The sequence below is a fragment of the Crocodylus porosus genome, unplaced genomic scaffold (genome assembly GCF_001723895.1).
Source record: "Crocodylus porosus isolate Cpor-Errol unplaced genomic scaffold, CroPor_comp1, whole genome shotgun sequence".
Taxonomy (NCBI): Eukaryota; Metazoa; Chordata; order Crocodylia; family Crocodylidae; genus Crocodylus; species Crocodylus porosus.
This window is the reverse complement of record NW_017728918.1, coordinates 39,380,193-39,403,820: the sequence shown is the minus strand read 5'-3', so window position 1 is coordinate 39,403,820 and position 23,628 is coordinate 39,380,193. Positions and strand designations below refer to the sequence as shown.

General features: G+C 43.8%; 1 protein-coding gene across 1 annotated transcript in view; it reads left to right on the top strand.

Annotated features, from left to right (window-relative positions):
• The window catches only part of CSMD1 (CUB and Sushi multiple domains 1), a 1,867,828-nt gene that overhangs the window by 1,611,806 nt on the left and 232,394 nt on the right, over positions 1-23,628 (top strand). The window lies entirely within an intron of this gene.

The following is a 23,628-nucleotide window of genomic DNA, read 5'->3' as shown; positions in this document are numbered from 1 at the left end:
AATATGAAGATATCTGTAACCTGATAAAGTAAGTACTTGGGCAGGGCCAGGAACAGAACACAGATTAGTTGAAAATATTCAGGTTTGAGTATGGAATTAATATCTCCAGCTGCTATTTTACTGTGGCAGTTAAGGTTTGATTGTTAGTTGGGCAGATGTCTTTTCTTATGTTTTTCTAGGTAGGTATAAAAACAGTAAATTCAAATATTCAGCTCCATAAATACAGTATACAGCAATACAGACTGTATTTCCTTATAGCTCTCTGCCATGTCTCCTGATTAGCACAAGGTAAGGCCCATTCCGAAAGTGTTTCTTTCCCCTCCATGTATCATCCTTACCTTTAACTGGCTTCAGTCTAAATAGTCTTAATAAGCTGATTACTTGCAGGAAAATTATACTTAACCCTCTGTGATAGGCTTTCTGTAATGCTTTTTTTCTAGGGTTACATCCAGGGCAGCGCATATAAGATTTCAGGATTTTCTTTTCTTTCAGGAAAAGAATGGTATTCACTGATTTATTTTATATGATTGCTCTGGATATCCATGGGGGGGAAAAGGGCAAGTGTGTTCAGTTTGGTTTGGTGCTTTGTGCAATAATGTTTATGCTTGTCTTTTCATAAGTTTTGTGTGTCTGATTGAGACTATTGTAATTGGTACTCTGTGATTTTGGTTTGACTGTGTTGCCATTTGAACATATCTTCATCTCTCCTTTTTGTTTTTCCTAATAATAATCTAGAAAAAAAATGTTCTTGCTTCTGTCACACTGCAGTTGAAGCCACCGGGCTGAAGGAAGCTCCCCCTGCCCCAAGCAGTGCTGTGTGGTGTGACAGAAGCAGGAGCCACAGCTGGAGGGGAGGGGAGGTGAGGCTGCTGGGCTTGGCAGTTTCTGCCCAGCATGTGGAGCTCTGACTGCAGCCTCCAGATGCCTTCCACCCAGATGCCTTCTGCCTTCCAAATCATCCAGGAGCTGGAGCCAGAGCTCTACATGTTGGACAGAAGCTGTGGGGCTGAAGCTTCCAGCCCCTGCCCCCACCCAGAATGGCGTTGTGTGGCCATGCCAACTGGAGGTGAGGGGAGCAGAACAGCCCCTCGTGGCCCTGCCTAGCCCATGGCTGGTTGGACATCGGTGGCCCCGGGTGCTGCAGAGGATAGGGGACATGGTGGCACCTACTAGGATTGGGGCTTGTTGGTACCTCCAAGTTGACCTGGGAAGCCTGCTCACCAGCAAGTCCCCACCTGTGCTACTAGCTGGAGTGTAACATAGCTGGCAGTGGGCAGGGAAGGGTCTACTTGTGCTGCAGGTCCCTTTCCAGCCAGCTGGGGCTCCATGAAAGCCCCACCGGGCAGGGAAGGGTCTACTTGTGCTGCAGGTCCCTTTCCAGCCAGCTGGGGCTCCATGAAAGCCCAGCCTGGCTTGGACATGGGGATCCAGGAGCAATCTCACTGTGCAACCCCCATGGTCCCAGCCCGAGCTGCCTCTCTGCCTCCACTCTCAGCAGCACCGGCAGGCTGACTGGGCTCAGCCCTGCATCCCCAGCTGCAGCCACATCCCCAGCCTTGGGCGGATAGCAGAACCATAGCAGCCAGGTCTGTCCAGGCCCGCTGTCAGCCAAGCAAGAGCAGGGGGGAAAGCTGGGCAGACCCTAACTGGGGTCCCATGCCCGCTCAGAGACAGGTGAGTTTAATCCCCCTCCTTGCTCTCTTTTGCCTGAGGTATTGCCCCAGCCAGTGTCTGGCCTTGGGGATAAGCCTGGCAAGGGCTACTTCACCTGTACCTCTCTAGGCAAATCCCAACTATGATCCCTACAGCCCAGGGTAGGGGCTTAAACCCCTTAACAATTATACTTAGCCCCTGTGGGGGCCTGGCCACTCACCACAGGTCCTTCCAGCCTTATGGCTGCTGCAAAGGGAAGGGAGGGCTGTTCTAGCACTGCCTGGCTTCTAGCCTGAGCCACTATAGGCATGTGCCTGCATTTCCAGAATTAAACAGGAATGTCTTGTGCACTTGCAAATCAGTTCAATCTTTTCAGGTTAAACTAACCTGTAAAGATTGATTCAATTCAGGCTCCGGCTTTTTGAATGTCTAGCCCTAGTCCATATGTCGGCAAAACAACCAGCAGGGTCAGAACTGAGTTCTTCTGACAGAATGCAGGTATGGTGTTTCAGGAGTGGAATAACAGTGGTTGCTTCATGTTGGGAGTCATGTTGATTTAATATGATTGAGTCTAGTGATCTGTCCTATGACTCCCTCCACTATGCCAGTGTCAGGCAAGTTCTTTTAAACTGTTTTAGTATATCTAAAGAATTTCCATATAGTGTTGTAGCCTGTGATCTATGTAATACGTTGTAGTGTGATACAGTTATGTCCCTTGATCAACAGACAATGTAACTGTCTTTCTCCAAATACAAGATGTGTCACAGCTTTCCACAATACTTTGTGTTTTGGTTTAGACCCAAACTTATCTTGATATCATAGGTCCCCTTTCTATTGTGTCTCTTTCTTTTTTCCCCCCACAATTATACTGATGACATAAAGCAGCATTGTGACTGACACAAAATTTGTGAATGTCCTCCTCCTTTGACTTATCTTAATGACTTGGGAATTATACTCCTCAAAGATTAAGTAATATGTCAGAAAACATTTACAACTGCCTTGGGATAGATTCCATAAAAGGATTTTTTGAAAGGGGTTAATTTTTTATATTTGTACTTCGTGGGCACGTCTACACATGCAACTAGGGTGGAGCATAAAATCCAGTGCTTGTTGCGCCATAGTTTATTGCTCCCAGGAATGCCTTTTGAACATGCACCCAGAACTGCAGCACATTGAGCTGGTTCAGAGCAGCTCTGGCTAGCAGGGGGCCCAGGGGCTCAGGTTGCCAGCTTGGGGCTGTTCTGACCCAACTTAGCATGCTGCAGAGGGGCTGGCTGAGGCATGAGGGTGCTCTAATGTGAAGCTAGCCAGCAGGCAGCCCCTACACTGAAGTATCCTTGTGCCCCAGCCAGCCACATCATTATCCACATGTGCAGTGTTGTTGAGTAAAAAACTCTACAGCAGGAGAATCCTTGTATTTACAAGTAGTACCCTTTCACCAAGTCTATTAGTTTCCTGAAGCCTAATAGGACCACACATGCAGATACAGAGACTTTACTGCAGAGCTAATTAGGCACCTCCACACTAAATGTCTTATGTAGACATCTGGCTGTGTCTACATGAGACACTGGCTGCACAGTAGCCCATGACTACTGCACAGTAGCACTGCATGGCAGTAAGTGTGATGTGACACTACTGCACAGTAGTCACGAACTACTGTGCAGTCAGCATCATGAAAAAGCTGTCCCTCAGTGTGACAGTGCAGTAAGTCTACTGCACAGTCATTTAGTAGTTGTTTATATGAGCACTTAATGACTGCACAGTGACGACTGTGCAGTCAGCGTCTCACATAGATGTGAGATAAAGTTCTCAGAGCAATGGAAATTTCTTGAAGTGTGAAATCTTGTGTATATGAACTCAGGACTTTCTGAAGTAACACTGCAAATGAGTACATGAAGGACACATTGAGAATTGTGAATCATTCAAAAGCAGCAGTAAAGTGGTAATTTAGTAAGAATCTGTTTACTCTAGCATTAGATTTGTAAGTGGTTAAATGAGACAGGAAATTAAGGATCAAGACAAAGTTTAGTTTCATTAACTGGAATTTTGATATTTTCATTTGATTTCTCAAAAATATATATATGACATAGAATGCTTTTCTTTTTCTGTCCCCAAATTACAACTCTTTCTAAATATGAATTTATATACTTCCCCTGATTCCCACCTCCAAACTATTCCCCACAAAAGAGAGAGAAAAAAGCTAAGGCCACTTCATTAAGAAAGGCAATCTATTCGGGTTTGCATCCATTCAGCCATCCTTACTGTTATAAAAAGTATCTGAAATACCGAGTGACTAACTCTTCAATGTTATATTTGAGAAACACAGTATATTACCCTGTCAAAATTATCTGGTCAATTGCTTATTCAATTGGGAAAACAAGACCATCTGCTCAGTTAAGAACTGACAGAACAAAAATTAAATTGTTTCCTAAAGTATTTGAGCTGTATTTATTTATTTACAGTAAAATGAGCCATGAATAACTATATTTACACTTGCACTTGCGCTGTGGAAATAATTTTTAATACAAATTAATTCTTTCTGATGTGTGAAAGCTGGTACTTCCAGCAGCTTTGATTTTTCCTCATGACAGGGGAGATAATTTGGGATTCTCATCATAGATTTTGCCTATTGATTCCTCAATATCAGTAATAAATACAAAGTAGCAGCCTGTCACAAGCAACATTGGATCTTCTATTTGAAGCAATGCCTAATGAGGCCACGATGTGGCACAGGGCCTGTTGGCATCATAATATGATGAAGACTCCCTCCCTCCCTTCCTAGTGGTCACATCCCAGGAAGAAAATGGATATGGTAGGGTGAACATCGGTGGCTGTGGCAGCTGGCAGGGTTGGCTCAGAATTTCTTCTGCTGGAGAAGTTCTCATAGCAGATGTGGGAAACTCACTGACCATCTCTCTGACTGGGTTGGCACCCACCAAAACCATGAGTTCCAGTGACCAACGCATACCCTTTTCCTGTTTTCCAAGGAAGAGACTTCCTCCAGATCACCTAGTTTCTGCATCTCCCTGACCACCTGGTGGCACATACCTTCAGCATACCACATGGCATCTCTGGATTCAGTTAGCATATAGGCTAGAACTATACTCAGTTGTCCATTTGCTGTATCAGACTTTGGTACAGAAACAACCCTCTGACTGTCCCAACAGCACAGGCATGCTTCTCCAGTCTATCTGATCATTCCAAAATTTAAAACTTTCAACCTGCCACCAGCTTGTGAATCATTTCAGCTCACTTCCTCCAAAAGCAGACTTTATCCAATGTCGTGTCTAAGCACTCCCAACTTTCTTCTGACTAATCTTACACCTTCTGCTTGATGAATAGGCTAAGTGGATGTACAACCTATATTCCCATAGCTATACCTTCCAAATATATTTGTCTTACTAAAGACTCCAAGGCTGTCTGTCAGCAGTTGACATTTTAAATGTCTCAAGTGTCTTTCCCCGATATAGCTCAATTTTGCCTTTTCACCTGTAGATAACTACTAACGGGACTGCCAGTGGCCAAGGTGTCCTGTCCAAGTTATTCTTTGTCCATCAGTTTATGGCACAGTTTATCCGTTGTTTTTTCCAGCAAAAGTCTTCTGACTTTTGATAGGTTTGGGCCCAGTACTACTGCTTCCTTTCTTCTGTTTGGTACCAATTGATTTGTACATACTTGGCATTGTACAAGACAAGTTGCCACATGATAGAGAGCTACTACAGGAGCCATCTTTATCATCTTACTCACAAGAAACCACCAAGAACCAGAGAACATGAACAAAAGAACTATAGCTTGAATACTGGACCCAACTGCAATTACATTACAGATGAAACTAAAATTCATAGGGTCATTACTTTTCCTTGCATGAACTCTCCTTTCAAGGGGCTTCAAACTCATCAGCAATTGCCAGAAAAGTCTTGTTCAGTCCTGGCCTAGAATTCACTTAGTGGGGTATCTATGATTACTGAGTTTTGTGGGAGTGAGACAGGTTCCACACAAATAAAAGTTCAGGGAGTGCTGGTGACAGCCTCTATCAGACTGCTGCTTACCATTTGCAAAGGATCCTGTTACCAGGTTTATAATGTATCGAAGTCTGGGTGAATATTCAAAAGGCCTGCAAAGGAAGTTTGCTAACCCCAGGGTTTCTCCCTAATTATTTTCAAGGTGAGATCCTTGAAAAGCACTTATTTTCAAACAGCATGGAGGTGCTCAGGCTTCTCAAGGTAAAAAAAAAAAAAAAAAAGACAAAATGGTTTCTAAGTGTTCTATTTATTAGCTTGTATAATATTTGAAAAATAATACACCTAGTTCTAATAATACACCCTGACACCTAGATGTAATGTATTGATGGAAACTTTTTAAAGTATCCTCCTTTAAAACCACATTATGTTTTGGAGTGTGTTGTCATACCAATTTTTTCATGTTTATTTCACTAATATGTCCTATGTGAACTTGTTGGAAAGCCTGTGTTATGCTCTATTCATTTATGACACTTTTATCATTGCATAGAGTATGTTATGCTGTTTGTATATATCTTTACGATTTTAGATGTTGTTTAGTCAAGGGAACTGATGGATCCATATGTACAGAAAAGTGAGTAGGCAAAGCTGCTAAGTATCTTTTGCCATCGTGTTGCTAAGGCAAGAACAATTGGCACTCCCAACCCAGACAGAAGGGGGCACTGGTGGGGTAGGCACGGCAGTTATTTTCTGCTTGTAATGGGAAAACCAACCCCACAATAGGAAAGACACTTGAGTGAATGGCCTATCAGCTAACAGAATGCCAAAAGATCCAGGGAAGATCTGGCACCCATGAGAAATTGGGACAATGCTGATGAGGGGTTAGGGGGTTAACTTGGAGTTGTTTTAAGGGCTGTATATAAGATGGTCAGGGTCTTTGGATTTTCTCAAAGTTTAGAGTTGTCCAGGTCTCAGCTAGCAGAATCATCAGGAAAGCTGATCTCTGAAAACACTTTTTAAAGGGGCTAGTGGGAGCCAGATGAGAGGGTAAGAAATTTTGCTTGTTTTTTGGCTTCAAACTTACAGCCAATTTTTCTTGCATGATTCTTTTTAGAGCTGTGTGAAGCTTTGGTCCCTGATTCAGTTAGGTGGAGATTTGGCCTGATTCAGTGGCCGAATCTCTGAATTGAATCAGGAGACCCTTTAATTTCTCCAAACCAAATCGGAACTCTCCAGATCAGTTTGGAGACATTCAGAAAGATTTGGTTATTTGAACAGACACAGCTTTACATGTTTTTTATATATAACTTTAGGTAGCAGGTGGCTCGTGAATGTTGAGATTGTGGGTAGGATGGAGCATCCCACAGCAGCACAGGGGTCTGCCCAGCTTGCTCAGCAGCATACTCGGAAGTGGACCAGAAGCACTTCCAGGTCCACTGGGGAGTGCACTGGAGGGCTTCCCTGTGCCCCCCTGGCTCAGCAACTGGTACCTCCTGCATCTGGGGGGGGCACCCAGGGTCCCTCGGTGGCCAATTGCTGAGCTGGAAGGGTGCAGGGAGGCCGACCAGTGCGCTCCCCAGTGAACCTGGACATGAACAGGAAGTACTTCCAAGAATTCAGGGGGGGGGCTCCCCATGCTCCTGTGGGACACTCCACCTGCCTCTGCATCACAAGCCATGCTTGGTACCTTTAGGTACATGAAAACCACATTTAAAGCTGTATCTATGGCCGAATTACTGATTCTCTGAATCAGCATCCAATCTTCAGATTCAGATTTGGCTGAATCGAAATGGGGACAGTGATCTGAATCAACAAATCAAATCACTGTCTCTAATTTGGGCTGAATCCAAATCTGAACTGAATACTACCCACTTCGCACACCTCTAATTCTTTTCTTCTATACAATAAATTCTTTTGTCATTTGTGTTCTTACTGATTGCCTGTAGTAAAGCCTGGCTTTTGAGCAAAGAATATTCTAGGCTAGGCCATTTTACAGAAAAGGGGACCTAACATTTCTTTCACAATCCAGAGAAAAACAACCTGGAGTGAACAGGGTAGTCAGCTATGATTTCTGGTACCTGCTGAATGTGTGAGGTATAGGGCAGTGGAGCTGAGGTTTGCAGGGATAAGGACTTACCCCAAGGCAAATCTTGGTCTGTTTCTTAGGACAAGCAGGAGGGTAGTAGGGGAAAGTCAGAGCTCTGCAGAGAGGTTTGTGATAGATGTGAAAATTAAAGCTTTGAAAAACAACCAAAGCCAAGTCTTTAATGGAAACTGTTAGGAAAATTTATATAGTTTATATATTCAACTCTTTGCTTAAGCAGCATAATTTAATTTTATATCACATTATATGAAAGAGGAACAGTAAATTAATTAAGTGGCAAAGGTACACCATGACATTTCAGCCTTTTCAAAATTCAGTTTGAAGATAGCTTGGTGAGCTTACAGTTGTATTTACATGGAATGTGAATAGCAGTACAATAACAAAGCCTTTTAGGAACTATTACTTTTGATATGTTTTAGGTCTATGATAAAATAGAAATACGATTTTTTAAACTAATGTAAAATTGAAATAATCAAATAACAAAGCAACCTGGATACTCCTTGAAAGAAATAATCATGCATATCCATAGGCATATGCACACTTAATTCGAACAGTCATATACCACTTTCCTTAGGCAACAAGTGTGTCCAGAGATAGGACTTCATCATATGCTATAGCAAATAAGCTAACTAGGACTTGTAAAATAGAGCAGTAATATTTTATTTGCTTTTTTAAGAAAGCATAAAATTATAACATTCTAAAGTATCATCTCAGAACTAGAAATCATTGTGTGAAGAAAATTATTTTAGACCTATCTCTTGAGTTGTAAGCTGCTTGGTATGGCAACTTTCTTGATTTACTATCTTCTATTGTATCTAAAACAGCATCAGTGCTTAACAAAATAATATAGCAGTAGTATTTCTCCTTCTCAAGTCTATTCTGCTAAAATCTTAATTTATTAAGCTTGGCTCTGTAAGGTATCAGTGAATGTAGACCAGCTTCAAAATGCTGGAAACTAGTTTAGGATAGACCAAGTACATGCAGTATCAGATTTAATCAGTTTAGGTTAGACTGAATTATAGTTCTTCAGTAGCAAATTGCCTCCAGACTCAACTTAGTCACAGTCCTCCGGCATCCCAGGATGCTATGCAGCTTCTTGCTAACCCCTCCTTGCAGGGAGGTGGGCTAGAACTTGGCTCATGCTCCCTGCTCTAGCCCAGTGCCTCATTGGTTCCACCCAGACTGCACAGCCCCTCTGAGCTGTCTGGCCAGTAGAAGAGGCAGGATTGGGGAAAAAGAACACAGTGGATTTCCCCTCTGCAGAGTTGGGGTCCAGCCAGCAGAGCATCAGGAGAGGGGGAGAAGAGCATGGTGGATTCCCCCTCTAAGGAACTGGGGTCCAGCTGGCAGAATGGGCAAGAGAGTGGAGAAAAGAACATGGTAGCTTCCCCCTCTCTGCCCAGGCAGCATCCACCATACTCATTCCTGCCTGCTCTGCTGGGCAGACCCTGGCTCAGCAGAGGGGGAAGCCACATTGTTTCCCTCTCCAACCCCACCACAACTGCTTCCTGCTGTGCTGGTCAGAACCCATTTGGGGAAAGCCTTGCTGGGGTGGGGGGAAACACTCCAAGGCTTGGGTCTCCACCGACCCAAGCCAATAAGAGATTGCCAGGTGGCCAATAAGAGATGACTCCTGATTACCTGGGATCACCAGTGGCTGCTGGCTGACTCAGAGGCATGTTTGAGTAACCCACATCTAACCTCAGCAGTGCAAGCCTTGGCCTGAAGGCTGAACATGAATTACAGTTGTTATCAGTCCAATCTATTCAGCTTATTGAAACCTACAAAGCTTGGATAGATTCCACCTTGCGCTTTCTGACTGCCTGAACTTAGCCTATAAGTACAAGGTTCTGCACTTAGATTGGAACAGTTGCATGCATAAATGCAAACTGAGGAGCATCTAGCTAGGCTTCAGTGCTGCAGAAAAGAATGTGGTTGTTATACTGAACTGTAAGCTGAGTATAAGTCAACAGTATGTTCTTGTTACAAAGAAACCAATAGCACATTTTGCTGTATTAACAGGAATATTACCTACAAATGAAGATAATTAATTCTTCTACTCTATGCCTGAAGGGGACAGGATAAAAAATAATGGTCTCAATTTACAAATAAGGGAAATTAAGAATAGTTTTCTAAGGGCCTTGTCACAAGTTCATTTGCAACAGTTGCAAGTTATTGGAAACTTGTGATGCATTAAAGTTAATATATGTTAGGATGGTACCCTTTCTTGAAAGGGAACATCTTTGCAATGCCATGAGAAAGCTTAAAACATGCCAAACTATTTGAACATGCATCTGCTTGCATTTTAACTGAACTTTGTAAGAGTTAAATTGAATGTGTGATGCCTACCTAACTATGGGCACTGACAGATGTGCACCTACCCAGTTTAACTCATGGCACTTCACAGAAAGCACCATGAGTTAGACCAACCTTCCTGACCCAGCAGGTGTTTGCAGTTGGGTTAGGAGGGTGGGGCCAAGGCTACATGTTTGCAACCTCTCTTCCCTCATCTCTCCTCCCCTCTGCCAGCTTTATTGCTGGATTGGATCTGGGGGGTGGGGGATGGGGGGGTTCCAATTCACTTTGCCCCCCAAGGCAGTCTGTGTAAACTCCAGAACAAACCTCTCTCCTCTGCCTTCTCCCCCTCCCATCCTAAAACAGCACTGGGGTGTGTGGCTGGGTTGCATCAACCCTGCCTGCTCCTGGGCAGGGAGAAACAGAAGTTAATGAAGTTGCTCTTCTTTGGAGTACTTACATCTGAACCCTCACTCAATGAAGGTTTAATTTGTCTGGGGTCAGGCACCTCTAAAGCAGTTTGCAGCCCTGCATGTCTGTCAGTGCATGTCTGTAGACTGGTGTCAAGGGTCTGATCGCACAAGAAACAAAACTTCTGTCTATGCCCCATAAGGATATGGAGTATCCATCTTAGGTTCTTGTTTAACCTGCTCTTTAAAAAATCCAGTCTGGAATGGTTTAGACTGGGGTGATCCTGCCTTGAGCAGGGGTTTGGATTAATTTAGCTCTGAAGGTCCGTTCCCTATTTTTACTGTTTTTATCCTTGGTTAGCTTGAGCATTCTCCTGAGAAGTAGAGAATATGGTCTGATTCCCTTTATGCTCGTATGGGTCGTGAACCCAAGTCTCCCACTTCCTGAGAGAGTGCTCCTATCACTAGGCTATTTGCAGAAAGTAGTTTTTGCCATCTCCTTCAGTCACGCTCTCTAATGAACTGTATGCATACAGTCAGTATCAAACAGTCAGTAGCACAGCCTAATGTATCAGAGACTTTGGTATTTCCTAGGATTAACCTAGATTACAGTGGAGTTTAGGAATGAGTTAAATGTCTAAGTGGGCTAACCCAGATTGTTTCTAATCATGCATACTAACCCAAATCTACATATCTAGGGATCTTTTCAGGCCAATATGTAGACATCAAAGTGTTTTTGTACCTGCTGTGGAGAGTGTTTTCTTAGGTTGCTAGTGTATTGCTTTTTGTGTCTTTTGTGACACAAAAGTCTCTGAATATATCAGGCTGATACACAACAGTCTGTGCATCTAAGATTATTTGTTGTTATGGAAGAGAAAAACAGAAAGGGAGAGAGATCTTTGTATCAGGGAGGCTTCGGCGGCAGCATTTATCCTGACTGTATACAGAACCAGCCAATGGTATGGCTCACAGAATCATAGAAGTAGGGTTGGAAGGGACCTTGTAGATCTTCAAGTCCGACCCCCTGCCTGGGCAGAAGAAAAAAACTGGGCTTAAAGACCCTCAGGGTAGGAGCCAGCACCATTTCCCTTGGAAGTTGGTTCCAGATCCTAGCCACCCTAACTGTGAAGTAGTTCTTACAGATGTCTAACTTAAGCCTATTCTCCAACAATTTATGGCCATTATTCCTTGTTATGCCAGGGGGTGCTAGGGGAAACAAGGTCTCTCCCAAACCCTTCTGGTCCTCCGTAGTGAGTTTATAGATGGTCACCATGTCCCCCCTCAGCCTCCTCTTGTGAAGGCTGAACAGGTTCAGGTCCTGCAATCTCTCATTGTAGGGTCTGCCCTGTTGTCCCAGGAGCATGCGAGTGGCCCTCCTCTGGACCCTCTCAATGTTGTCCACATCTCTCCTGAAGTGGGGAGCACAGAACTAGACACAGTACTCCAGCTGTGGCCTGACCAGTGTTGCATAGAGGGGGAGGATCACCTCCTTGTCCCTGCTAGAGATGCAGCTGTGGATGCACGACAAGGTCCAGTTAGCCCTGCCAACCGTGACCTCGCATTGTCAGCCCATGTTCATCCTGGAGTCAGTAATGACTCCAAGATCCCTTTCTGCCTCCGTGCTCTCAAGAAGGGTGCCCATCTTATAAGTGTGCTGCTGGTTACTACTGCCCAAGTGCAGCACCCTGCACTTGTCAGTATTGAAACGCATCCTGTTTTTGTTAGCCCACCCTTGTAACCTATCCAAGTCTTGCTGCAGTCTTTCCCTACCTACTAGCATGCTCACCTCACCCCAAATTTTGGTATCATCAGTGAATTTAAACAGGGTGCTTTTCACCCCATCGTCCAAATCGCTGATAAAGAAATTGAACAGCGCGGGCTCAAGGACCGAGCCCTGGGGGACTCCGCTGCCCACTTCTCCCCAGGTCGAATATGACCCGTCCACCACCGCCCTCTGAGTATGACTCTTCAGCCAATCTGCAATCCATCTGACTGTGTAGGCATCAATGCCACAGTCGCCGAGTTTTAAGATAAAAGTTATATGATCATGGAGAGGGGGGGTTGAGGGGACACTGCATGCTCACTAGTGGACCTGGAAGTGGACCAGAAGTATTTTGGTCTGCCACCAAGCACATGGGAAATCCCATCCCCTGCACCCCCTGGCTTGGCAATCAGCTGTGGGGGGACCCTGGGTGCACCTCCAAACCCAAGAGGCACCAGTCACTGAGCCAAGGGGCGGGGGGGGATGCCCATGTGCTTAGCGGCAGACCCAGAAGTGGACCAGGCCTCTGCCTCCATGCTCCCATGGGATGCTCCATCTACTCCACCATCTCAGCTTTCACGAGCAATGCCTGGTATTTTGAGGTATGTAAAAAAGACATATAAAGCTGTGTCTATAGCCGAATCGTCAAATCTCTCCGAATCAAATCGGAGGCTTTCAATTTGATTCGGAGAAATTAATGGGTCTCATGTTTGAATTCGGAGACTTGACCACTGAATCAGGCTGGATCTCCTCCAAATCAAATCAGTGACCGAAGCTTTACACAATCCTATAACACACCCTCCCAATGAGTTTCACAATTATTTATTGACAGAAGACAAATACTGGGGACTTATAAATCTTAGATACTATTGATAGTTCTGTTGGGAATAGTTTTCCAGCGCGCCTTGGACTATCTGCCTCATCTTGGTTTGTCTCTTTTCTTCACTTAAGTCATTTCTAGTGCTTGTTCATTTGCTGCTGTTCCTGTCCCATATCAATTCCTGCACCTGCCATCCACTGCTCCTTTCCTCACCCAGTAGTGCCAGTTTCCATGTCTGGTTTTTTTCTTCTTGCTTTCACCTTCATGCCCACCTACCTTGGCTCATGTTCCTGCCCATTCTCAGTCCTTTTTCATTTTTCATTTGAATCAGGATTCTTCCAGCTAGTTCTCCCCACTGCCTTAGCAGAAGCAGAAATACTGGGATCACAGGAGAAAATGTGTTCTCCATTTGAGCGCCAAATGCCACAGCAGCTGTCAGCTTCTGGAAGGAATAGTTGTACCACAAGTCCTGTTCATGTCTTGCACCCCTTGACTGGAGCTGTGAGGATGCTGCATATTCAATCTGGTTAGCACATAGGAGCTCCAAACAGATGGAGCTTACTAAATACAGATGGGATCTTCAGATAATTTATCTTCTAACCTTTAACAAACCTCAACTGAGAATATGCAAATAGAGACTTTTTAGGGAGTTATTCTTTGGATCAATTTATTTTCCAAAGTCAGCAAAAGGTACTTCCTTGCTATCAGAACAACTTCCCTCATGAACTTCAAATTCCTGAATAGCTTTGTAAAGAATTTTCTATGAGATATTTTTAAACCTGTATACAGTGGTGTGTTTTCCTAACCTCAAGAACGAAAATGTCTAAAACACTTTTGCTAAAACTTTCAAAAAAAGAAAAAAAAACCCCAAAAGCGCAAGCCATTAAAAATATAATGCCAAATTAGTAAAGCTTGATGGTTAAAATACCCTAAAAACAGGACTTTATACTTAATTTTTCCTAACACTTTCTGTTATAAGTGTTTCTACCAGTTCCACCTGTAGTTCTAGAATGGTTTGTATCTCATGACCCTGCAGCATTGGTTTGTAAATTGAGAAATGTATTTCCAAGCCTGGTCCTGATTTATAAGTTATGTGCCTAATTAATAAGTCATGAAACTATCTATAAATCATATGTCTCATTTTTGTCACTTAACTTACTTGTAAGTTTTACATCTGATTTATAAGCCAGGCTATCAATTTATACATCTTTACAGAGGACAGAAATGTTATTGGTTGACATGGCTACCATAGTACCATATCACTGGAAGAAAGTTGTATAACTTAAAACATATGAACTTTCAAAGCTAATAAAATCAAATTGATACATACTTACAGAAAGGGCATGAGAAATGACCAGAAAGTGAGTGGTGGTAGAGGCATTTACCAACTAAGCTGGAATTTCTTTGTAACTGTATACTTTATAGTAAGTGGCAGCAAGCATGCCTATTAGTAGGGGTGTGTGAAATGGGCTGTATTCAATTTGAATTCAGCCTAAATCAGGGACAGTGATTCAATTCGTTGATTTGATGCTGATTCAGAAAATCAGTGATTCAATCATAGACACAATTTTAAAGGTTTTTTCTACATACCTCAAGTTACCAGGCACGGAACATGAACTCTGTGACGCTGGGGTGGATGGAGTATCTTACCACTTCCGGGTCCACTGCTTAGCATACAGGGGACTCCCCGTGCTCCTGTGGGATGCTCTATTGACTCCATCATCGCAGCATTCATGAGCTGCCTGGTACCCTGAGTTACGTAGAAAAAACATTTAAAGCTTTGTCTATGTCCAAGTCATCGAATCTTTCTGAATCAATTCAGAGGGTTCTGATTCAGATTGGAGAGATTAAAGGGTCTCCTGATTTGATTCAGATTTGGAGATTCAGCCACCAAATCAAATCAGTGACAAGCTTCACACAGCTAAAAAATATTAGCATATTTATTTAAACCCTTTAATTTCAGAGACTCTTAACTCATACACAGAAAAATGTGCCCTGGATTGTATTTGGCTTTTTCCTACAAGATCTTGGATTATGAGTAAACAGTATCTTCTTTGGCTGAAAGAAAGTTTAATTTCTTATGACAGAAATGCAAAATAAAATAAAATAAAGGGCAGGGGAGATTGCAGTGGGAGACATGTATGTTAGGAGTTAGGGACCTTTTTTTTGTGTCCATAACACTAAAAATATTTAGTTTTACAAAAATCATAACATGGGTGCCCTTGCCACCACAGCTATTGTAGAGGTATTTGGAGGACTTGTATTTCCTGCTCTGATGGAATCCTCTCACCACCAGAATTACAGTGACCCATTTATGCTTTTTATGTGGTATAAAAAAGCTGGAAATGTCATGAGAACCATAGTCTGTTATGTCTGGTATTGAAAAGTGTTCCAGAAGAGTTTAACATAAGTATTACTTACTATATTTGGTTCTCTGTCAAATGTATGCAATATAGTTTAACTACACTAAAAATGTTGGGTTCTACACATCTAAGCTATAGTCCTGGCTCAAGAAGTCTTGTATTTCTGGAGCAGATTTCTAAGGTGCCCTAAGGCAGGAGTAGCCAATCTGCTGCACAGGTGCCGCAACTAGCAAGGGCAGCCTCTGTGAGTACCACATGGCAAGCTGGGGACAGGACAAGTAACATAGCAGCAGGTAAGACAGAAAGCAGAAAACAAGGCAGCAAATTAGGCAGGGAGAACATGGAAGGCAGGATAAAGCAGAGCAGACAGGGAGCACAGGGCTGGGAGCAAAAGGCAGGACAGTAGATTGAGCAGGGAAGTGGATTGGAGTGACATTGGAGTAGGTACTTTGCTAGTTTGTGGTATGCCTGACAAAAAAGTTGGCCCCACTGCCATAAGGAAGAGAACTACTGGCAATAAATCGGCATGTTATGGTTTCCACAGTTGGTGATTCTGAGAAAGCAGAGCCAAGTCCCAAGCTGCGATTCACTCTAATCCAGAAGCCTTGCTAGCTTCACTACAAGGAAAAGGATATGTGTTTGTGTTTTAAGGGCACTGGTTTGGGATTCAGGAAAGATGGATTTATTCTTTCTTTCTTGATATGGCATATAATACTGAGTGTGCATATATCTTAGAAAGGATTATGATTGTGTAAGTGCTTTTAATTGTGGCCTTTCCTAGATGTTATGTTTAATACTTTATAACACACTTTCAATGTTATCTGTGTAATGTTTTTTTCTTTTTCAAGCATTACAAATATGCAAGTCATTTTTCTAATAAATATGAGAAAGGATGCTCCGTCTCAAGGAACTTGCAGTTAAAGTAACAAGGAAAATTTAGATATAATGTAGGAAAGCAGCAGAATACATCATTTAAAATTAGTGTACGTCTTCTTTCTTGCACTTTTCCCCACAACATGTCTCTCAGACAGAAACACCAAATACTGATATTAGATCATTGTAAAACTCAAATACTTAACCATTGCAGAGGCTGAAATGAAATTTTATATGAGAATTCCTTTATTTTGGTGGGTTTAATTCAGGCTGTCACTTTAGTTTCTCTGCTTTTGATCCATATAGCATTTTGTGAAGCTCAATAATAAAACAAGTCTTTGGGAAGATGTCAATAAAAAAGAAAGAAATGTGAAATATGACTTTACACATCAGAGTTTGGGAGTAATATTTGATAATGATGATTGAATAATGAATTGCTCTGTTAAATCAGGTTCACTTGTTACATATATCAAAGAATAGAGAATAATAAAATTGATATTTATATTAAAATCAGAAAGCAGTGAGTTACAAATTTTTTTGAGTGGCCTATAAATCATGATATGATTGTCAAATGAATCATATGACTTACAGTCACTCCTATGATTTATAAATCAGCCGTATAATTTATAATACAGATCCCTTGTATGGTTTCTCATTACATTTTACTCCTTGCATTTAACTAGTCTCTCTTAATTTGTGCGTTAACTAATCCCTCTAAATCTCCCACACCTAAATGATACTCAGGATTACCATCATCTACATGGAAGCATTACATTTCCCAACTTCCAAAAGTAAAAGATGATAAAATTATGCCTAAAAACTTTTATTTTACTAAACCACGGGTTGTGGGGGGGAGGAGTGAATAGTTTATATTCACAAAGTAAAGCATTTTCTGACTGGCAAATTAAAGTTGTTTTTAAATGCCCCACAGATTGTGACGAGATTAAGAGACATGTTACCAATAGATGAGTACTACTTTTGTCTGAAATCCAGTTAGTGCTTTCTTGTTCTGTGTGGGAGATTACTGCTGTAACTTCTGTGTCCTGAATTTGCAAGAGTAAATTCTGAAATCCAAAGTCATAAGCAAGTGTAAAAACCAGGATACAGAGAGTTATTTAAAAAACTCAGTATTTCAGCTAATTTATCCTACAGGTAATATAGTAGAATTCCCCTCATATACTATTCTTCTTGGGAAAACTATATAGACCTATCAAGTTACAGTATATATCATCATTATTATCTCTTGGTTCAATAACCCTACAGCTGTGAACCTCTCAGTCGATGAACTTGGCAAATTTTCAGATATGTCTGCTGATTCAATGTTTTTTAGATATTTGAGTAATGTACTATTTCTAATTACCTTTTCTGTTTCAATCTGTATATGTTTTTGATACTTTCCGTAGACGAGGATTGTCTTTGGGATCTTATATGAGAAACTGACAATGCTTAACAAGTGAAATAGTAATGACAACAGTAACAATCCCTTGACATTTTTAAGAGCAGGTTAGATATACTTGGCTAAGATCGTTTAGTTGGGATTCTGCCTTGAGCAGGGGGCTGGACTTCGAGGACCTTATGACATCCCTTCCAGCTCTACTTTCCTATGCTCTTTTGAGTCTGTGAGCAATGTTTATAACAAAATTGTCAAAGTCATGGTTTGATTACCCTACATTGGTTATAATGGCTCATGTATGAAAGATTATGACACCCTAAAGGCAAGAGCTGCCTACTGGGTGCATCTACGCATGTATTTACATCATATTAAACTTACTGCACAGCAAGTTACTGGCATCCACAGATGCAAGTGACCTGTGACTAGATTTAATTCCAAGTTAGAGCAGCCTTCCATGTGCTTCTGGGGCCACCAGGGGGAGCTGTAATCTCCTGCCACATGAATGCCAGCACTTGGCAATCATGAAGAGGCCACAGGCAGCTGCTAGCACGTGGTGGCCATCTTAAAGACTCATCCCCACCTGCACAGCCCTATCCATCCCATCCCTTGCCCAGGAGCCACATGGCTGGCACAGAGCCAGCACCTGGCATATCCCTCCCTGCCCACCCTATGCCACTCCTGCCCCTTCCTCTTCCCCTTTCCCCTGGCAACCAGCAGGCCCCGCTGCACTCCCCCACCCCACCCCACCCAAGCCCCAGGGTAGTCATGCATCTACCAGCCAGGCCCAGAGCACCAGCTGCAGGAGGTTCTGACCAACCTTTTCCTCCTGTGCTTGCTGCTCCAGCCCACCTGCCCAACTACCCACACATCCTTGACCCCCTGCTACTCCCAGGACCACTCCAGGACATACACATAGGAGAAACCATAAAAATGTTATTAATAGAGCCCCCCCATCCCTCCTTCCTCCCTCCTCAACAAACACAGCCCTCTTTTCCTCCTTGCACCCATCATGCCCTCTCAAACTTCAGAGACACTTCTAGTGTCTTACTCCATCCCCAAGTCCAATGGTGAGTTAGTGGGGTGATGCCCATCTAGGGCAGAGAGCCTGGCAACAGGCAGCCAGCATCCCAACAACAGGAAGTGCCACCACAGGTTCAGGGGCCATGATAGAGCCCAAGGATGCCTACAGCTGGCAGGTATCACACCAGCTCCTTGAGGGCACTGTGGAAGCCCTACTGCAGGGCAGTAGGCAGGACACAGGGGCCCTTTGGAGCTGAAGCAGGGGGCCAGGCAAAAGGTAGCATGGGTGCAGCCTCTGTTGGGTGGCCCTGGGCAGCAAGCTGCTTCTCCAACAGTGCTGCATGTCACCACTCTATGCCCACCAAGTCAAATCCATGCTCGGCATATGTCTGGAACTATGCCTCCACGGCAAGGGTTTCCACCCACCATGCTTGCTGGTCCAACATCCAGCCCTACATAGCTACCACCAGCCACTGGAGCAGACAGGTCCAGTCAGGAGTGTAGCAATGGCGTGCTGGCGTCCCCAGATGGCTCCAGAGGTTTGTGGTGCTCCTGCAGGCTCCTGAAGCTTCTCCCCCACATCCAGATGTTGGCCATGCAGAGGTAAGAGACAAAAGGTTTTTGTGAGAGTTTTCAATATTTGAAAGATAAAATGCTGTGCTCCAGGGACCCTGTGCTGTCTGGCCTCAAATTGGAGGGCAGCAGTGTGCAGGGGCCAAGGGACCCACTTGCTTCCTGGGGGCCCCCATACCCACTCGCTTCCCGGGGGACAGACTCCCCTGCCCCTTTCCAAGAGTGGGCCTGACCAGGCTGCTGGCAGCACCTGCTGCCACAGCCCTGACCACTGATCAACCCCCTGCTCCTGCAGGCCCACATCTGTGCTCTGCTGCCACTCAGCCACTGGTGTCCAGTCTCAGGGTGTATGGGGCTCCCAGAAATTGGGGGCAAGAGACTCACCCCCACCCTCCCCACAGGGGGCCTCTTTGGGGAGGTGCTCCAAGGCTGGCCCCCTGATTCCCCAACACTATGCTCCAGGCAAGACTCTGCTGCATGTGCCAGAGGTGGGACACAATGGGATGTTTGTGCAGGAGGGGAGCTGCCAGGGCTGCTATGCCCTACTGGTGCCCTGGGCACACCTACAGTCATGGATCAGAACCCTGAACTATGATGGCATGGGGGGAAAGTCTGGCCTGCCGTTCAATGTCTGCTACTGCCTAGAGGGCTTCCTGTTGTAGCACTACATTCCTGGTGGCAGCTGCCAAGGAGGGCATTGCCACCAGGACCAATGTGTTCCTCAGCATGTGAGAGGCCTATACATTCCCAGCTGTGAGGACACACCTATCAAAGTTCTGACATGTGTCCTGCCTCCCTGTGTGCTGTGTGGGGAAACCCAGGGGTAAGGGAGTGGCGCTGGGTGGGACAAGGAGGGGGGGCTGGGGCCAATTCTGGAACCAGGGGCAGGGGCAGAGGCAGGGGTGGGGACTGGGCCTGGGAGGTACAGGATTTTCCATGCAGCCATGGCTGGCAAGGCTGGCAGCTTGGTGTAGGACTCCCCGTGCCAGATGGAATCCAGCTCTTCTGGGTGTCTACAGCCTGCAGTGGGCTGGGGGCTGGAACCTGGGCAGGGCCCCCCTGCCTCTCCCAGGAAGGAGCTGGTGCTGCTAATGGCTGGCAGTGGTGTGGTCGGCTTCTCCTTGTGGCTCCTGCAGGCTCCTGGAGCTGTGGGGCAGGGCCGAGGCCAAGACAGCCACTGCAGGACAGGATGCTGGGGGTCCAAGGTTCCCTCCCCTAGTGATGAGTCACCAGAGGTTTCAGGGCAGAGTGCGGGTGCAGCTTCCCAGGGTGCCAAAATGTGGGTCAGCTCCCACATGAAGGGCATGGTCCTGGATTCCCCACTGGACTGGTGATTGTAGCTGATCATGGCCACCCACTAGACCCACAGGTCCTTGGCTTTCACACAGCACTGGTGCACCAGCCGGGGGTGGCCCTACAGCCACCTCCCAGCTGCTGAAGCCTCATAAATATGGACATATGAGCACCAAACCTGGGCAAACTCCCTCAGGGCATTCTCATTGCCACACAGTGCCACAAGGGTGTTCATGTCCTCCCAGATCAAGTTGGCATCCTTGGTGGACATTGTCTCCACTCTGGATGACTGGGCCCCCACACAGTTGGCCCTGCATGGCTGGCCCTGGAGGGCAGTCAGCAGCACCTGGATGGCTCACAGAAGGGTGGGCACAGCCAGGGAGTCAGAGCCATGTGGCTGTGGTGCTTCACCATGATCCTGCAAAGAGAAAGAGGTGGGGAGTGAGCAGCAGGAGAAAGCAAGTGCTGCCCCTGATGGGATCACAGGCCTAGATAAGGGGTGCTGCAACCTGCAGCCCTTTGTAGCACTCACCTGTGGCCAAGCAGCAGCTCTGGAGCAGGACAGACCTGGCAAACACAGCCTGTGGGTTGTCCAGGGGGCACATGGGGTCTGCTGGGCTCCACCAGCGAGCGCAGGCTCCTGGAGTGTGTGCTCCACAGAAGAAAATGGCTGCAGGCTTTTCTGCCATGCAGCCAGACAGCAACCCAGCCGAGCAGCAGTGGCGGGGGGCCAAGCAGGAGCCCTGGGGCTGGGCTCTAGCTTGCCCCCTAGTGGCTGGGCAGACCCAGCTGGGAGGCTCTCATGTTACTATGGAGTAATGCATCTACACATGCATTACTGAGCAGTAACAAACCTGGTATAAATTTAATACCTGCATTATGCAGCTATCAAATTTATGCCCAAGTTTGTGTAAGTTGCCATAGTTACTGTGCAGTACAAGCATGCATGTGTAGACATGCACCTGCACTGCACAGTATTTTGGTTAACCACACAGTAAACGTGCACTTGTAGATTCACCCACACACTAAAAGAAAAGCCATTATTGTTGTTCTTGTTTTTATTTTGGGCTTTGTTTGGTTTTAGCTTTCTATTTATAAGGGGGCTTTCATCTTCAAGAAGGTGATGATGCTGCATACCCAAGTTGAATAAGAGTCTATTATTTAAAGATATTTGATAATAATTTTAAAACATTCTTTAATACTTGTTTAATGATATGTAGACATGTTATTATGCATGTCTCAGCTAACACGGCTTTCCATATTATGCAAATGAGAAACAGGTTGTCATCAGCTGACTGTAGAAGATATAGAGAAACCAAAGAGGAACAGATGGAGCCATGGTGACAGTGTCAATTTGATAAAGCACTACTTCCTAGCTAAAGGTTCCATGAATTGGCTAAAGGAAGTTAATTTTGTGGACTTTTTCTTTTATTAATAAAGGTTGGCTGTGCTTCTTATTAAAAGCAGAATATTTTTCCTTGTGTCATTTGGAAAGAATGATTCAGGAAGTGATAACTGAAGAAATGTTGGACTACAAAACTGGCAATATCTGAAGGCAATATTACTCTCCAAAAAAGCACTATTGCTGCAGCTGTCTATATGAAATAACCTGAATAACAGCAGGAAAAGAATGAAAGCAGTGAGAGTAGCCTGATAGAGAAAATCTTGGAATACACTGATCAGATTAGTGGTAGTATGTCCTGGGTCTTCTCAATATGTAGACAAGAAATATCTTAGGTAAGTCATATCAAATATTAATAAATGCCTAGAAGGGATAAATGTTAAAGAAAGAGCAACTTGTTGCAAAAACTGTATGAATATGCTATCTTTGTAGAAGAAGCAGAATTGGGAATCTTTGTGAGAAAGATGGTAAATCTCTGAAAAAGAAAAGGCATCACTGGGAGACTTGAATCCAACCCATGGTTAGACAAAAGGAAGGTGAGATAAAAGGAGAGAAACTGAAAAGTAGATCAATAATCAAGGACTTTAAGGAGGAAAAACACACCCCAGTATTTCATACTGAAACACTGAAGAAGTTGAAAAGGAATTAATAGATTTAATAGAAGCTATTAATAGGTCAAGAAATTTGTAATGAAAGAAAAAATTATATTATATTCTCAGATTAAAAAAAAGGTAGAAAACTATCCGAGGAAATTGTTTAGGCAGTTGGTGGAGAAGGGTTAGAAGGATATAGAAATATACAACCAGTTCTTGCAAATAGATACGGGGAAGGAAATATGATTGTAGTGATGCAATTAATTAAAATTAAATTCAGATCACAAATGAGGATGTCCAAAGAAGACTGAAAAAAAATCTAAATGGGAAGCACTGGGATTGGATGGAATTCACAACTCTTGATTTAAAAAAGTTAACAAACTTTCATGTTCAGGCCAGAGGATATCTATAAAAATAAAGTATGAAAAATAATGTATGAATGTATGAAAAAGGTAAGAAGAACAATATTCATAAAAAAGTTAATAAAAACACATAGAAAAGGAAACAGCTGATGCAAAAAGGGTAAAATCTAAAACCTGCTTTCCTATGATCTGGAAATCCTTTACTAGAGTTGTCAATACAAAAACGGTCAAGCATGTTGAAATTAATGATAACTTATCAAGAGATGAAAGGATGTGTAACTGAGGTGAAGTACCACACGAAACTATACTGATGGATGTATATAAAGGACATATGGTTGTGTTTCGTACAAATGCATTATGAGTGTTTGAAGTAGTAGGAAAAACATGGACTGTGCTTCAAATATAAGAGTATAGGCTGACTCTGCTTTTTTGCAAGTGCTCTTTGTTATATCCTTGTTTCTGTTGCAATCAGAGATGTAGTGAGCTCTTATAGTGTCTTGGCAGAGTGCCAACCACTGTAGAGTGGGGAGGAAGAGGAATTGTACGTGCTGCAGTTCTATTTGCACTCAGCTAGTAGCTGCTTCTGCAACTAAGGAGCAAGCTTACCACATACCAGCTAGAGCAGGAACACCGTAATACCCCTCCCTCTCCACCAAAAACAGATCTGTACAGTAAAATTCAGGATTAATTTATTATATTATATTATATTATATTATATTATATTATCAGGATTAATTTATTATATTTATTATA